Here is a 16,511-nt window from a genome sequence, read left to right as displayed (position 1 = left end):
TTGAGAGAGAGAGAGAGAGAGGACAAAAATGTGAGGCTAAACAATTGGTTCTGTGATTCAGAGTCAACAATGTAACTAGTTTTAATACTAAGCCGTGAAAGCTAAATTTCAAAAGAAGTGACCAGGGTTTTGTAATGGATTTTGTAAGAGTCGGTGGAATATTCATACTGCCGGCCTTGCATATGCAACAAACACGGTCCTGGAAACCGATACAGTGGAAGGCACGAATTCTTGACTAAAACAAGAGATCGGCGACAGGATTAAAGACACATACAAGCTCCCTTTTTCCCCCTCCCCGCTTCTTTCAGCTCAGCGTCGAGCCTGCACATTCCTGCACTGCAGGCAGAGTAATAAACTTAGATCTCCTGTTTAAGAGGGTATTCTGGCCGCAACGAACTGGGACAACTTTCATGTGTTCCTGATTAGAATGCAATGTTGCCTGCCCCAGTCAGTGTGCTTGTGATCGGTGTACTTGCATTAGCTTCCCCTGCCTGTGAGTTTCGTGCAGTTATGCTAACCGCTTCCAACAGCGGTGTTCATTGATGCTCCTCATTCTCGCCTCCCGTGCATTTGAATAAATAATTTGAATAGAAAATGCACGCCAAGAGATTCTTTGTTATTCGCGGCAATGCAAATGCAAGATGCTTTTGTGTGATAATTGAGGTTTTTAAACCGAGGGCATAGCCCAACGGACATCTCAGCAACGATGTGTGCATTTAACATTTTTTTTCTAGTTTCATGTTTCTGTGTTTTAGTTTACTTGCAACAGACGCTATCTCGTTTAATACACTGTAGCTGTTGTAAACCTGTTGAAAAAAACTTCATTTTTTCATTTAAAACTGCATTTTAAAACACACACTGTAATTCTGTTAGTTGTCGAAACATTGCAACGTCATAAATCTCTCATTGGGTTACTTGCAAAACATTATGACTAAAATGACGCGAGCTGTTAGAAGTTGCTTCCTTCTGCTTGCTTACCCGGTTTCTGTGTAACAGGCAAACGCGGGAAAGCTTGCTCTGTGCTCCAGCTCCACAGATTTACTCTTTACCAAAAATCCAAGCTTCCTTATTCTGACAGGAGAACCATAAATCCACTTCTCCCCTGTCACCAAAAGGAAGTGAATTGCAACAGTATACACACACGTAGAGCTGGCATATCGCTGCCCCTCTCAAGATGCGATCTACAGAAACTTACTCGGCTGAAATTGCCAACAAGCGTTCTTTATCTGAAATCTGGGATATGCCCGCTAATAATCGAAAATGTTTCACTTATACTAAAACTGCTGTTGTTCCAAAAACGGTTTGCTTATTGGAATAGGATTACGCCAATTTGAAATGTAGAAGCAAGGAACTGGTTTACAAAAGAAAAAGTCACAAAGACACAGAGAGTTGTGAATCTGTGGAATTCTCTGCCTCAGAAGAAGGCAGTGGAGGCCAATTCTCTGGATGCTTTCAAGAGGGTTAGATAGAGCTCTTAAAGATAGCTGAGATGGGGAGAAGGCAGGAAAGGGGTACTGATTGTGGATGATCAGCCATGATCACAGTGAATGGCGGTGCTGGTTCGAGGGGTCGAATGGCCTATTCCTGCACCTCTTGTCTATTGCTGGAGTAACTCAGTTGGACTGAAAGTTCCCTTCTCCAGGGATGCTGCCTGACCCGCTGTTACTCCAGCACCTTGTGGAGGTACTAATTTGAAAGTCAGTCTGGAGAACGGTCTCGACCCGAAACGTCAACCATTCCATCTCCAGAGATGCTGCCTGTCCCGGTGAGTTATTCCAGCATTTTGTGTCTACCTACTAATTTAAAATATTGCCATTATTTGAGCAAAAAGCAAACTGCTGGGGGAACTCAGCCTCTGTGGAGGCAAAGAGATCGGGGAGAGACTAAATTAGTGTAGAGGAGAGACGGCCAATATAAAAGAGTGAGATGCGGAATAGGGGTGAGAACTGGGGCTGGAAGGTGGCCGGTGGAACCAGGCGAGGAGAGGAATGATAGGCAGATTGAGCCAGGTGTATGGGGGGATGTAAAATTGGGAGTTGGTGGGTGGTGGTGATAGGAAGAGACAGATCGGGAGAGAGGTAAAAAGGGGACTGATGGAGCAATGTTGGTGAGCGTAGAGTGGAAGTAGAGACATTTCTGCTATTTTTTTCATTTTCATGTTTTTTAATTTCCAAACATCTCCCATACTATTTTGCCTTCAAAGCAGTCAGGGGTTACAAAATAATTGGTTGGCAGAGGTATGGTAGAAAGAGACCTTTTGAACAAAGTAAGAGCAAAGTGGAACGATTTACAGTATAAGGAAAATCCTGAATCATTCCCTTCAGATACAATTGGGCATTTGAAAGTCTCTTAAGTGTGATTATTGATGCTTTTTATCACTTTAACTGCGCCATAATCTTTTTTAATGCAGTCTCAAAAGCACGCAAAATGCTGCTCCTTGGAATAAATACAGAATGGTCTGTTAGGCTTTCAATTAAATATTCTATCAGCTTTTACAGAGAATGTTATTCAAAATCACCACACCATTTTTAGCAATACTCGAGGGCCTAGCTTATAATTGGAGACTCCGTGTTGATAATACGTTTCATTCTACTACGTCTTTGCTCGGTTACTACGCAAGTGCACCAGAAACCAAGGGTTCAAATTCCTTTCTCAGAAATGGGATTAATCTAAATGGTTCACTCTTGAACGATATGGACTGAACGGTCAATTTTATGTTGTAAATGCAGTGCCCTCCATAATGTTTGGGACAAAGACCCGTCATTTATTTATTTGCCTCTGTACTCCACAAATTGAGATTTGTCACATGTGATTAAAGTGCACACTGTCAGATTTTATTAATACATTTATACATTTTGGTTTCACCATGTAGAAATTACAGCTGTGTTTATACATAGTCCGTGTGTCCCCCATTTCAGGGCACCATAATGTTTGGGACACATGGCTTCACAGGCGTTTGTAATTGCTCAGGTTTAATTGCCTCCTTAATGCAGGTATCCTCTCAGCACATAGTCTTTCCTCCAGTCTTTCCATCACCTTTGGAAACTTTTATTGCTGTTTATCAACATGAGGACCAAAGTTGTGCTGATGAAAGTCAAAGATGCCATTATGAGACAGAAACAAGAATAAAACTGTTAGAGACATCAGCTAAACCTTAGGCTTACCAAAATCAACTGTTTGGAACATCATTAAGAAGAAAGAGAGCACTGGTGAGCTTACTAATTGCAAAGGGACTGGCAGGCCAAGAAAGACCTCCACAGCTGATGACAGAAGAATTCTCTGTATAATAAAGAAAGATCCCCAAACACCTTTCCGACAGATTAGAAACACTTTTCAGGAGTCAGGTGTGGATATGTCAATGACCACTATCCACAGAAGGCTTCATGAACAGAAATACAGAGGCTACACTGCAAGATGCAAACTACTGGTTTGCCACAAAAATCGGGTGGCCGGGCTACAGTTTGCCAAGAAGTACTTAAAAGATCAACCACAGTTCTGGAAAAAGGTCTTGTGGACAGATGAAATGAAGATTAACTTATATCAGAGTGATGGCAAGCAACGTATGGAGGAGAGAAGGAACTGCTCAAGATCCAAAGCATACCACCTCATCTGTGAAACATGGTGGTGGGGGTGTTATGGCCCAGGCATGTATGGCTGCTGAAGGTACTGGCTCACTTACCTTCATTGATGATACAACTGCTGATGGTAGTAGCATAATGAATTCTGTGTAGACACATTCTATCTGCTCAAGTTCAAACAAATGCCTCAAAACTCATTGGCCAGCAGTTCATGCTACAGCAAGACAATGATCCCAAACATACTGCTAAAGCTACAAAGGAGTTTTTCAAAGCTTAAAAAATGGTCAATTCTTGTGTGGCCAAGTCAATCACCCGATCTGCACCCAATTGAGCATGCCTTTTATATGCTGAAGATAAAACTGAAGGGGACTAGCCCCCCAAACCAGCATAAGCTAAAGATGGCTGCAATACAGGCCTGGCAGAGCATCACCAGAGAAGACACCCAGCAACTGGTGATGTCCACGAATCGCAGACCTCAAGCAGTCATTGCATGCAAAGGATATGCAACAAAATACTAAACACAACTACTTTCATTGACATGACATTGCTCTGTCCCAAACATTATGGTGCCCTGAAAAGCGGATGACTATGTATAAACACTGTTGTAATTTCTACATGGTGAAACCAAAATGTATTAAAAAAATGCCCTTTAATAAAATCTGACAATGTGCACTTTAACCACATGTGATTTTTTTCTATTACAATCCCAAATTGTGGAGTACGGAGAGGCAAATAAATAAATGATGGGTCTTTGTATGCTGTAAATGTATCCGAATCCATGAGGTGTAGGCCAGGCTACAGCTAGTGCTTCATTGTTGGACGCACTGCTCTTCGGACAAGGCCCCATCTGCTGGGTTGGGCAGATGTAAATTATCACACCAAAGGCCGCCAAATCAGAGGCTTCACTGGCAAATGTACAAAGCCCTGGCTGATCGACATCAGCCCTGGACGATGCTTTTATTTCTAAATATGAAGGGAAATAAGTAATTTGTATAAGATTCGATAGCATATTGAAAAGAGTTAAAAGGATAGATAGGATTTTTATTCCCTCCTGGCAAACTGCATGTATTGTCAGGAGAATGGGCTTAAGAGGGGGAAACAGATCCACCGCGATTGAAAGGAGGAGCAGACTGGACGGGCTGAATGGCCTGATTCTGTACCCTATGTCGTATGATACTGTTAGAAACCCTGTTAGATTTGCAATTGGAGTAGAGATTTTAAAAACTATAATGGTTGTATCGGATGATAGTAGATCCTCTTCTGGGACTAGAGAGTTGTTACGTTCCACCGCCATTTTGCACATCTTCATCTGTGAGCTGGGTGCTGATTTACCGTCATGGTCTTGCCTCCGAGCTTGGCCTCGTCCAGTGTCCATTCATGATGCTTTACTGCAAATGATTCGGGCTAGGGATCAATAGTGACTTCCGCCTGACTCGTGTTCCGCCATTGCTGCACTGGTGTTTGAGAAATGGAGATAAATTCATGCACACATACCGCTAATGTTGCTCTAGCTAAAAGTGGCAGACTCAAACTGATTGATCGGTCAAATCAATTCCATGCATTTTATGCATATTAGCGGCAAGCATTGCTATGTTTTTTTTTCCAGTGAGCAGATAGGGAACAAAACATTTCTCTTTCTTGCCACCTTCCCATGTCGATTGTTTTGGTTTCATTGGGCGTTGTGGAGAATCTGGCTCCCGATACACAGGGCCTGTGTGGCCAGTCATCGGCATATCCAAAATAAACTCCAGATTAGTTCATGTCAGCAGCTGGAACCACCAGGTATAATGGCCCTTGGCAAATCTGAATGTTTACTTTGGGACTCTGCTCTAATGCTTGGTCAACCCATTAAAAATCGGTGACGGCATCATCCCACTGAATTCCATGTGTGCAAAAAAGAACTGCAGCTGTTAGCAATCTGATACAGAGAAAGATAGTGCTGGAAACAATCAGCAGGCTGAGAACAGACCCATTGAAGATTCGGAACTGAGGCAACACATTAAAGTTACCAAAGGTTCAGATTGGATCTTAAACTGCATGTGAAAATTCTGGAATGAAATGTCTCCCAATGATGATTCAGGCACGGAAAAATAATGTGTCTTTTGTAGTTGACTCCTCATTGTTTTGGAAGATTTGGAAAATTAACCTCTGCTAGGCAGATGTTTCATTCAATAAATATTTAGTTATTCGCATCAAAATAGTTTTGCTTCTGATCTCCATTGAGTTGGCTGGACTCCAAATAGTCACTCCTGCCTAGATGGGATAACAAAAAAAGTTAATTTATATGAGGGAAAATCCCTTTTGCAAATATTGTGGGAATATCATCATGCATAGCATGATTTTGTCTGGAACATTCTACTGATATAAATATTAAAGGCATACTTATGGAGAATGGACATTCAGGTTTTAAGTGGACATCTTAACAAGAGAATGCAGACTGTGTTAAGCCTGTTCAGTTATAGGTGAGGCATCATTCTTTGAAATTAGGGGAAATAAAACAAATTAATGAGAATTCAAAGTAGTTATGAACCAGCCTCACAGGAAATTATCCTCACCATGTTATGCGTTGTTATATGAGATTTGATAGTTTTTAACTGTGGGCTAAACCACAATTATTGGTTTGAAAAATTATTGGTTTCCTGAGAAGCTAATTTGCAGAATCTAATTATCTCAGAATGATGTTTTCATGTATTTTCTTTCATTTATTAAATGAGGGCAGGTCTATTGACTCAATGTTCCAAGAATCAGAGGGTAGTTATTCTGTGGAACTCATTGCCACAGAGGGCTGTGGAGGCCAAGTCAGTGGATTTTTTTTTAAGGCAGAGATAGACAAATTCTTGATTAGAACGGGTGTCAAGGGTTATGGGGTGAAGGCAGGAAATTGGGACTCGGAGGCAGAGGTCAGCCATGATTGAATGGCGGAGTAAACTAGATGGGCTGAATGGCCTCATTTTACTCCTATAACTTGTGAACTCTCCTCCTTCAATCTCGGGTGTTTTCATCTCTGACATGGCTTAGCTTCCATCACCTCTAATCCATCCAGAGATCAGTTGAATTTATCAAAACTTTTTAAATGGTAAGTTGAACTTTCTGACCTGGTAATCTATAGGTTTTTTTTTAAGGTGTTTGAAGTCTATCTTTTCTGTACATACTTTTCCTTTATATATCTAACATACATATGATTCCAAGCTGGAAAAGTAGATCCAGTCTTATCTCTTAACTCAAAGCTCCCTGATGGGAGAAGACAGTCAGGGTAGCTGTCTATCGAACTGCTTTCAGGAACATAGATATAGAACAGCACAGCAAAGGAACAGGCCCTTCGGCCCACAATGCCGTGCCGAACATGATTGCAAATTAAACTAATCTCATTTGCCTGCATATGATCCATTTCCCTCTGTTCCTCCATATCCATGTGCTTCTCTACAAGCCTCTTAAATGCCACAATTGTATGTGCCCACATGATCACAATCTGGTAGCATTTTCTAGGCACCCACCACTCTTATGTGTGAAAAAAAATCTTGCACCACATATCCACTGTAAACCTTGAACAGCACCTCATATTTCGCTTGGGTAGTTTACACCCCAGCGGTATGAACATTGACTTCTCTAATTTCAGATAGTCCTTGCTTTCTCCCTCCTTCCCCTCCTCCTTCCCAGTTCTCCTACGTCCTACGCCCACTTTCTATATCTTTCCCGCCCCATCTCGACATCAGTCTGAAGAAGGTTCTCGACCTGAAAAGTCACCCATTCCTTCTCTCCATAGATGCTGCCTGTCCCGCTGAGTTTCTCCAGAATTTTGTGTAAACTTTGCCCATATCACCTTTAAACCATGCCTTCTAGTCTTTGACATTTCCACTCTGGGGGAAAAAGGTCCCTGACAGTCTATGCTATCTATGCCTCTCAAAATTGTATATACATCTATCAGATCACCCATAACCTCTGACGTTCCAGAGGAAACAATCCACGTTTGGCCAACCTGCCATTATAGCTAATACCATCGAATCCAAGCAGCATTATAATAAGCCTCTCTGCCCCCTCTCCAAACCTTCCACAGCCTTCCTGTAATGGGGCGACCAGACCTGCATGCAATACTCCTAATGTGGACTGACTAAGTCCTATAAAGCTGCAGCATGACTTCCAGGACTCTTATAGAGGAGTTAATTCTTTTCAGCAGCTAACTGAGTCTCTTGCTTATCAACTGGGCTGTGTTTTGAAGCTGCACCTTTGAAAGCACTGTCCTCGGATGCAGACCATATCGTTTTAACTATATCAGTTGCCTTTTTCTACTGTTTGCTTTGTAAATTGTTGCTCCGCGATGATTGATCTGGGTCGTGATCAGATGCAGAAAAGAGGATTTTCCCACCATCTCCACTCACCTCATCCCACCTCCCAAGCCTTGTAACTCTTAAAAAAGGATGCTTGCCCAAGATTGGACAACAGTGCAAGATGCAAATCTTGCCTCATTTCCTTTGTGCATCTGTGCTGATGGTTTTGCCGATTGAAGATGTATATCCCGTCCCATTTTCACTTTGCCTCACGGCTAATCACTTCAGAACAGGTCAACATAAACACAATGGGGGGGAAAATGGTAGAGGCAGCCAAAAAAAATATTTTCCCAAAATTGTTGTCGAGATTATATATTGTAACTTTATTCAATCAATTTTCCCCACCTAATGATGTTCTATTTAAATTTTCAAGAATGAAGTGTCATCTCAATAAAAACCCACATCCCTGTTGGTGAGAAGTAAACAAAACTAACGTGCAGGTTAACCGTACACATTAGTGTAATATATAAATGACACATGGCCTCCTGTTTTCAATTGTTCTCATGAGCAGGTGAAAGCTAATGGACTTCAGAATATTTCTACAAAGACCAAAGACTTGTGATTGTTAAAAGTGTGTTTACTTTTCCGAACATTGACCTAAACTACAGATTGTTATCTCCCCCGCCCCCCCACCAAACAACCATTTGTTGTTTACGGTGCTGTGATGAAAAGTGTGTGTGGGTGATCAGACCCTGCGGACTTGGAATTTCAGCATATGGCTGTATTTAGCCACTGTGATTTCTATCTGAACAAAGCACGTTTTTTTTTCTTTGTTCCTTTTTTAATAACTTTGCCATGGAAACGTGTTTTCTTTCCTGCTGCTGGTTCCCAGAAATGTTTCTGGAAGTACGTACTTTCCCTGAAATTTGGAGCAAAATATTCTATGAGCCTTGCATGACAGTTACGGAGATTCGGATGTTTATCAATTAACTTCAAGCAATGAGCCAAACCATTGTCCTATTTGTTAGCTTTCGATTTCTTCATGGCACAAGTATCTCTTCGGAACTTCTGTTTTAAACACAGCATCAGAAGGTGCAATGAGAAATGTTTGGGAATTGAGCAGAAATATTTTGCCAGAAGCATATTAGAGTTGTATAATAATTTTGTGGTAAAGAATATGAATTAAGCAGTTCTATTTTTGAAGGGAATTAAGGTTGAGGAATTTGACTATCTTATGCCAAGGCTATCTCTTATCTGCCTGCACATAATCCACGCTTCTCCATTCGCTTTATGTGCCTATCCAAAAGTCTTTTAAATTCCACTGTTGTATCTGTGTCCACCACTCCCCTCAGCAGCAGTTTCAGGCACCTCTGTGCAAAAAAAAAACCCAACACATCTCCTTTAAACTTTGACCCACATTCTGGGCTGGTCCCCGTTGCTGTCGTTTGGACCATATCTCTAAACCTACCCATGTACCTGTCCAAATAGAAGAGACCATTTGTCCATTGACTCCATGCTGGTTCTCAAAGCAATTGCATTCCCCAGTTTTAATTACCTGTAACCTTTTCTCTGTAAATGCCCAATAACTCCCCATCCCCATTGTCCTACCACCCACCTTCCCTAGATGTCATTTACATTGGTCAAGTAGCCTATCAACAGCACGTCGTTGGAATTGGGGGAAGAAATGGAGCAATTGAAGGCACATGGTTACAGAAAAACTATCCTGATTCCTTGCACACTGCACAGCACATGATCAAACTTGTAGAGCTGGAACTATTAGGCATCTGCACTAATGCAATGTGACTTGATGAAGCTGCCCTTTGGGCAAGTAAATGATCCAGCATACAGTGCCCTCCATAATGTTTGGGACAAAGACCCATCATTTATTTATTTGCCTCTGTTTGAGATTTGTAATATTAAAAAAATCACATGTGGTTAAAGTGCACATTGTCAGATTTTAATCAAAGCCATTTTTATACATTTTGGTTTCACCATGTAGAAATTACAGCAGTGTTTATGCATAGTCCCCCCCCCCCCCCCATAAAACACTCTTGCATCTGCAGTATCTTCCCTGCACAGCTCTGCCTCTTTCCGCTGGCTTCCTTCTCCACACTGAGAGCAAGAAGGTCTCCTGGTGCATCAAGCTAAATGTGACAAAGCAGTGGAAAAGTCTCACGCCCACTCTTGAGACAAGCTGCACACAGCTTTAAGAGAAGCTAGGTGCTGACGGGCAGGAAATGATTGTGAGGATGTGCCTGTTTATACTGGCTTTTGCTGCTGGGGCTTTATTGCTGGATCAAACCACATTGAGTGAGGAAACCCTGCCCATATTTCTGTGCCCGCAGTTAGGCTTGCACAACAGTGTCTGCTGACAGCATCACAGGCCAGTCGAAACAAAGCAGGCAGCACTCAACCCTGCACAATCAGGGAAATTACTTTCCCCACTGCCAAATCTGTCATCAGACTGCATTTGCTGCATTGTCCATTCTTATGTGAAAACCGGCTGTATATTTGTTTTGAATCCTGGATGCATTTGAATGTGTGTGTGTGTACATTGTATGTAAATGCCGTTTCTTCAAGCATCATGGATTCGGTATTTTTCTCACCTCTTGTGGGTTTTATTATGGTAAGCACTCATGCACTCCCCCCCCCCCAGTGAATTTTAAAGAAAGTAGCTGAGGTTTACAGATTAGAAAGATCGTGTTGATAGAAACAAAAGGCTGGAGTAACTCAGCGGGACAGGCAGCATCTCTGGAGAGACCCTTCTTCACAAGAGTACTTACTCCCTGATTCTGGGCAATATTCCCTGACCACTTCCTCTTTGGGTACCACATGCTACTGCTACTGCTGAGCCAAATTTAAAATCGTCACCTGAAACTAAATTTGCTGACCCACGTCAGGTCCTTTGTCCATCCTGAGGCTAGTGCGAGGAACTGTAGTAGATGTAGTGAAATGTTATAGCCCAGCGTCACCTTCTAGAGCCCAGATGGTTACCAGCCCTATGTTCAACAGGATCCAGCACAAATGACATAGACGTCACCCACTGGCATTGAGTCAAACTGACCTGGGTGAAGGCCAGAGAAGCTGATTGCCTTGGCATGGCATCAACCAGATCTAGTTGGTGGGCGTGGATGGATCCTGTTGAACACAGGGCTGGTAACCATCTGGGCTCTAGATGGTGACGCTAGGCTGGCTGGTTGGCTATTGCATTGACTACAGTCACCACAGTGATCCAGAGCCTGCCTACCAGCCCAGAGCCCAGTGAGACCCATCCATCATCCATGTGTATCTTGTTTTGGTCGGGTCTAAATGATCCTCTGCCAAAATATTCTTGTTAGAACATAGAACAGTGTAGCACATCTCGGAACCACCCAGGTCAGTTTGACAATGCCAAAGATAGACACATAATGCTGGAGTAACTCAGCGGGACAGGCAGTGTCTCTGGAGAACATGGATATGTGATGCTTTGGGTTGGAACCCTACTTTGACGTTACCATCTGGTTGTGGCTAAGTAATTAAGTGCTGCTCTTGCAATGATTTTTAAATGTTGAATAGGTTTTAGAGCACATGATTCTATGTGAAACGTGGTTATTTGCAATGAAATGGCGAACAATTATTTTAACTCCAATCTTTCCTTTTCCCTCAAAGGTTCATGTTAATTAGCAATTCTTGTGTGATCCTTCTCCTGAATTCTAACAGATTCTTCAACTATTAGGTGATCAAGTCTGTGCTCAACATTTTTCTATCCAGCATCCATCCTTATCTGTCCATTTATCCATTTGTTTCGCATTTCTCTCTGTTCCCAGAGATATTGAGACTGATCGAGGTACAACCCTTCCAATACTAATGTTGGCTAATCTGGAATAGTGTGGGAATTAAACCTGGAAACTTCCTGTTCTTTATGTCTCTGTACTATGTCAAGGTGGGTCTAGGTTCACGGAGTCAGTGTACTAATATCGACCACTATTCCAGGTCTACTACTGTGCTATTCATTCTTATTGATGCTTAAAATGCCTGTAGGACTATCGTGGTTTTGAATGGAATTCTTCTTTGGATGGTGTAATTCAATGGCCTGCCATCAGATTCCTCTATTTGAATACTTAACTTGCATTGCCTCTGATCTTGGTGCCTTCTCAGTGCATACAGTCTCCCCTGACATTCTTAAAATAATGCTTTTTATATAAAAGCAGTTGATTTTCATTTCATAAAGGAGCAGTTTGAGAAGGGTTCCAACCCGAAACATCACCTATTCTTTTTCTCCTGAGGTGCTGCCTGACCCGCTGTGTTACTCCAGCATTTTGTGCCTATCTCCAGTTTATGAATAGGGTCAGTTGTGTTTCTGGTGACGCACCATGCTTTGCTCATCTGTGCTTTGATCATGCAGAATTTATGCTCCTTCTGAACTTGATTAAATTGCCGTCTTAAAACCACTCTCTCGATACATCTGGCTGACACGCTCAAAGGAAGAGTGTTTTATGACCAGTGGCATCCTGTACATCGTGTGCGGATGTACGCATCACTTCGGATGCATCTCTATGCTAGGCTGTTCTGGCAATGTAGCTGGAGAAATCATGGTTTTTCTGAAGGCTTGTCATTGAGAATAAAAAGAGACTACACTGTCCCATTTTTTTCGGGACAAACACTTCCATGATCAGAATTGGAAAAGGTGGCTTCAAAACAATAGTTAAATAACGCTCGCTCGGGATCCAACAACAAAGTTGAGGAAATTAAGACCTAATGGTTAGCTCGTTGACAGCCTAGGCTTTGTTCAGCTCAAGAATGACTCTCTTATAAATTCCTTAAACACGCAAACATGCGTGCACACGTACGTGCACACTTCATTAGAGTGTCGTCTGAAGGGAGAGATGTCGGGGTGAATTGATGCCGGGTTGCCAATTTTTACCTGTAGTGCTCTCGTGGCGTTGGGAATCGAACAATTGGACAATTGATAGATCCCCCTCAGTAGTTTTTTTATTTTTATTTTAATGAATGCCCGCGGCCTCCACTATTTCCATTTCCAAAAGCCTTCTTTTTAATCTTACATTTGCTTCACTATTCACAAGTGACCCAGGCAGTGATCTCTGTGTACTGGCTCGGGAGAAGCTCCATGAATAAGTAGATTACTGCAGTCAAAATTCAATGAAAACATTGTGGCATTTTACCATGAACTGAATGGCCCTTTATTTTGACACAAACTCCAAGACATAGATGTGGACTGAAGGACACAATAGATGCTGGCGAGTGGAATTAGCACTTTCAGCAGGGACTTCCCACTGGTTGTGCCTGTTTAAATTTTTTATACGGTCACTTAGAAAGTTACACGTGTTTATTGAATGTAGGGTGAAGCCAGTTCAATTTTCAGTTACAATTTTTGAAGTCTGTTTTTAGAATCAACCAAAATTGCACAATGTTAAAATATGAACAAGTATTCAGTACACTCAGAATGGCCTCTTTGTCACTTCTGCTCTACCATGGGATCACCAGCATCAAATACATACGTCAGTGTTTTCAAAGGGGAGTTGAATTGGCATTTAAGGAAAAATAATTTACAGGCTGTGAAGAAAGAGTATGGGAGTGTTGCTGAATAAGTTATTCTGTAGGGAGCTAGGAGATACTGGATGGACTGAATGGCTGCCTCTTGAACAGAACAATGCAATGATCAAAGCAAAGCACTGATAATTAGTGATCAAACTTGTGGCAGACATTAACATAGCAATCTATAATCACTTTAGGATTACTTTTCTTTGCTCCTGAGAATTGTTCTTGTTCCTTGCCAATGGATTTAGAAGATAATGAAATTCAATTCTGTTCATAGACTCCCTTTTGCAAAAAATATAATTCAAACTGATAATAGACACAAAAAGTTGGAGCAACTCACCGGGTCAGGCAGTATCTCTGGCGAAAAGGAATAGGCGACGATTCGGGTCGAGACCCTTCTTCAGACCAGTCTCGACCCGAAATGTCACCTATTCTTTTTCTCCAGAGATGTTGTCGGACCTGCTGAGTTACCAACTTTTTGTGTCTATCTTTGGTCTAAACCAGCAGTTCCTTCCTACATAATTCAAACTGATATCTGTGCAAGCCAAGTGATTGCAGCTGCTGTAATTTATTACTGCCCTTCTATGGTTGGGTCCCATCATCATATTATAGCAGGTTTGGCAGCAACATTCAAAATGGAACTGGTAAATGCTTGAAGAGAAGAGAGTTTACAGCACCTTGAGAAAATAAACTTCAGGGTTGGAAGAAGGGTCTCGACCCGAAACGTCACCCATTCCTTCTCATAGATGCTGCATGCCACGTTGAGTTACTCCAGCTTTTTGTGTCTATCTTCAGAGTAGGACATGCTGCACACACCACCTATGACAGGGCAAAGGCACGATGGGATACATACTCTCCCGTGTGATATTAGTTTGTGACTTGACCCGTGCTTTATGTTTTGTTTGGTCTTGGGTCAATTCTGATTCTGTTGGGTCGGAGATGTCATCCATGTTCACCAGGGATGCTACCAGACCCGCCGAGTTACTTCAGCGCTTTGTGTCCTTCTTTGTAAACCAGCATCTGCAGTTCCTCGATTCTAAGAGCATGAGTGGACCATTCACCCTCTGCAGCCTGCTGCGCCATTCATCGAGGAATATCGCAAGGAAACAGGCCCTTCCACCCGCTGAGTCCGTGCTGATCATCTACTCTGAATCTATTTTCTTCTCCCACATTCCCATCTGCTCCCTCCAGATTCCACTACACTCCAGGGGAAATTTACAATGACCAATTAACGTATTAATTCTCACTTCTTTGGGATTATCGATGAAACTGGAGCATGAGGAAGAAGCCTACATGGTTACGGGAGGAACATGCGCTGTAAGCTAGGAGTGGACCTGGAGCTGTGGAGCTGCAGCTGTGCCAGCTGGCCCATCCTAATCAGATCATCGGCTGTTCAGCTGCTGTAGATGATTGTCGGTCCTGTTACCACTCTTTGATCTTGCTACCCCTACCTAAAAAAAAAATGATTCAGCCCTAGAGTCTTGGTAGCCACAGCCTTTCTGGTATGAGGTACTCTCAGATTTCGACAAGGTTTTGTTAATCAATTCCCACCACTTGTTTTGAAATTTGGCTCTTTGAAGGGACCAGGCAACATATACTCATCTGTCCATTCCCGTCCACGGACGATATCGAGTCCCCCCCCCCAGCAGTTTGTTTTTTGCTCTGGATTCCAGCATCTGCAGTCTCTTGTGTCAATGTTTACTCAATATTGAGGAGTTAACTTTCAAGATTCAAAAGGCTGTACTGCAATGATTCTTTTCACTTAACAAAACGAATGTTAAGAAAATTAAAAACAAGCCAACAAAGCAAATATTGAATTAAAATATTCAGAATTCCCAGTAACTAGCAATAGAAAGCCAACACTGCTTCCCATTCAAACTCATTTTGGCCTTAAAAGACACAGGGATTGTATGCAAACTCAAAGGTAGGCAATGCCAAGTTTTATGTTTGTGTTACAGTTTTATTGTGGTTGTGTGTTCTTTATTATTGTATCGCTGCAGACAACCCAAATTTCCACCAGCCTGGCTGTGTGGCAATAAATTATATCTAATCTAATCTAATCTATTCACTGCTGTATTTCCAATGCTGGGGAAATGCATCCTTGATGCCGAAAGCTTACTTCATGATGTTAATTAATCAGCCTGACCCTAGACTTTCCAGCTTATTTCTTAGCTGGCCGCTTCAAATCGATGTCTTAGTTTATAAACAGAAAGTGGTGGAAACATTCAGTAGGTCAGGCTGCCTCTGTGAGAAGCGAAACAAGAGCTCGTGTTTCGGGCCAGAAATCCGTCATCAGAGGGGGAAAAGCCCATCAAGCAGCAGGGATGGTGGAGAGAAAAGGAGCAACAAAGAACTGCAGATGCTGGTTAACACACAAAAGGACACAAAGTGCTGGAGTAATTCAACGGGCCAGGCAGTATCTCTGGAGAATATGGATAGGTGATGTTTCGGGGTCGAGACCCTTCTTTAGACTCTTTCGGTTCGAGACCATTCTTCAGACTGGGTCACCTATCCATCTGCTCCAGAGATGTTGCCTGACCTGTTGAGTTCTTCCAGCACTTTGTGTCCTTTTGGAGAGAAAAGGATGTCTCTGATAAGTTAAAACTGGGGTGACCGTGGGGATAAGCCTTAAACGAGGATATCCGATCAGTGAGTGAATGGGAGCTCTCGATTATACGTGGCATTTTCTGTTTTATTTTTGATTTCCAGCATTTGCAGTTTATTTTTAAAGTATTCATTTTCTGGGTTATTTTTCACCCGGCCAGAATATCTCGGATTGAAACATTGAAAGATCTTTATTCAACAAAAATTTGGCAAACCTTTAATAAATTCTCCCTCATGTTGAAAGAATGTACATTGGCTCTGGAGTGGCATTTTTCTCCACAGATTGTTCAGATGCAAGAATCCATGATAGAGGAGGAATAAGTAGAACTGTCTCTGCCTCTCTCCATCTTGCTTAGTTTCGTTTAGTTTAGAGATACAGCGCGGAAACAGGCCCTTCAGCCTACCCTGTCCGTGCCGACCAACGATCCCTGCACATTAACACTATCCTACACACACTAGGGACAATTTACACTTATACCAAGCCAATTAACCAACAAACCTGTACGTCTTTGCAGTGTGGGAGGAA

General features: G+C 42.2%; 1 protein-coding gene across 9 annotated transcripts in view; it reads left to right on the top strand.

Annotated features, from left to right (window-relative positions):
- The window catches only part of rara (retinoic acid receptor alpha), a 541,920-nt gene that overhangs the window by 410,098 nt on the left and 115,311 nt on the right, over positions 1-16,511 (top strand). The window lies entirely within an intron of this gene.

This window comes from Amblyraja radiata, chromosome 16 (assembly GCF_010909765.2).
Source record: "Amblyraja radiata isolate CabotCenter1 chromosome 16, sAmbRad1.1.pri, whole genome shotgun sequence".
NCBI lineage: Eukaryota > Metazoa > Chordata > Chondrichthyes > Rajiformes > Rajidae > Amblyraja > Amblyraja radiata.
The sequence above is the reverse complement of the archived record's forward strand: the minus strand, read 5'-3'. Positions and strand labels throughout refer to the sequence as shown.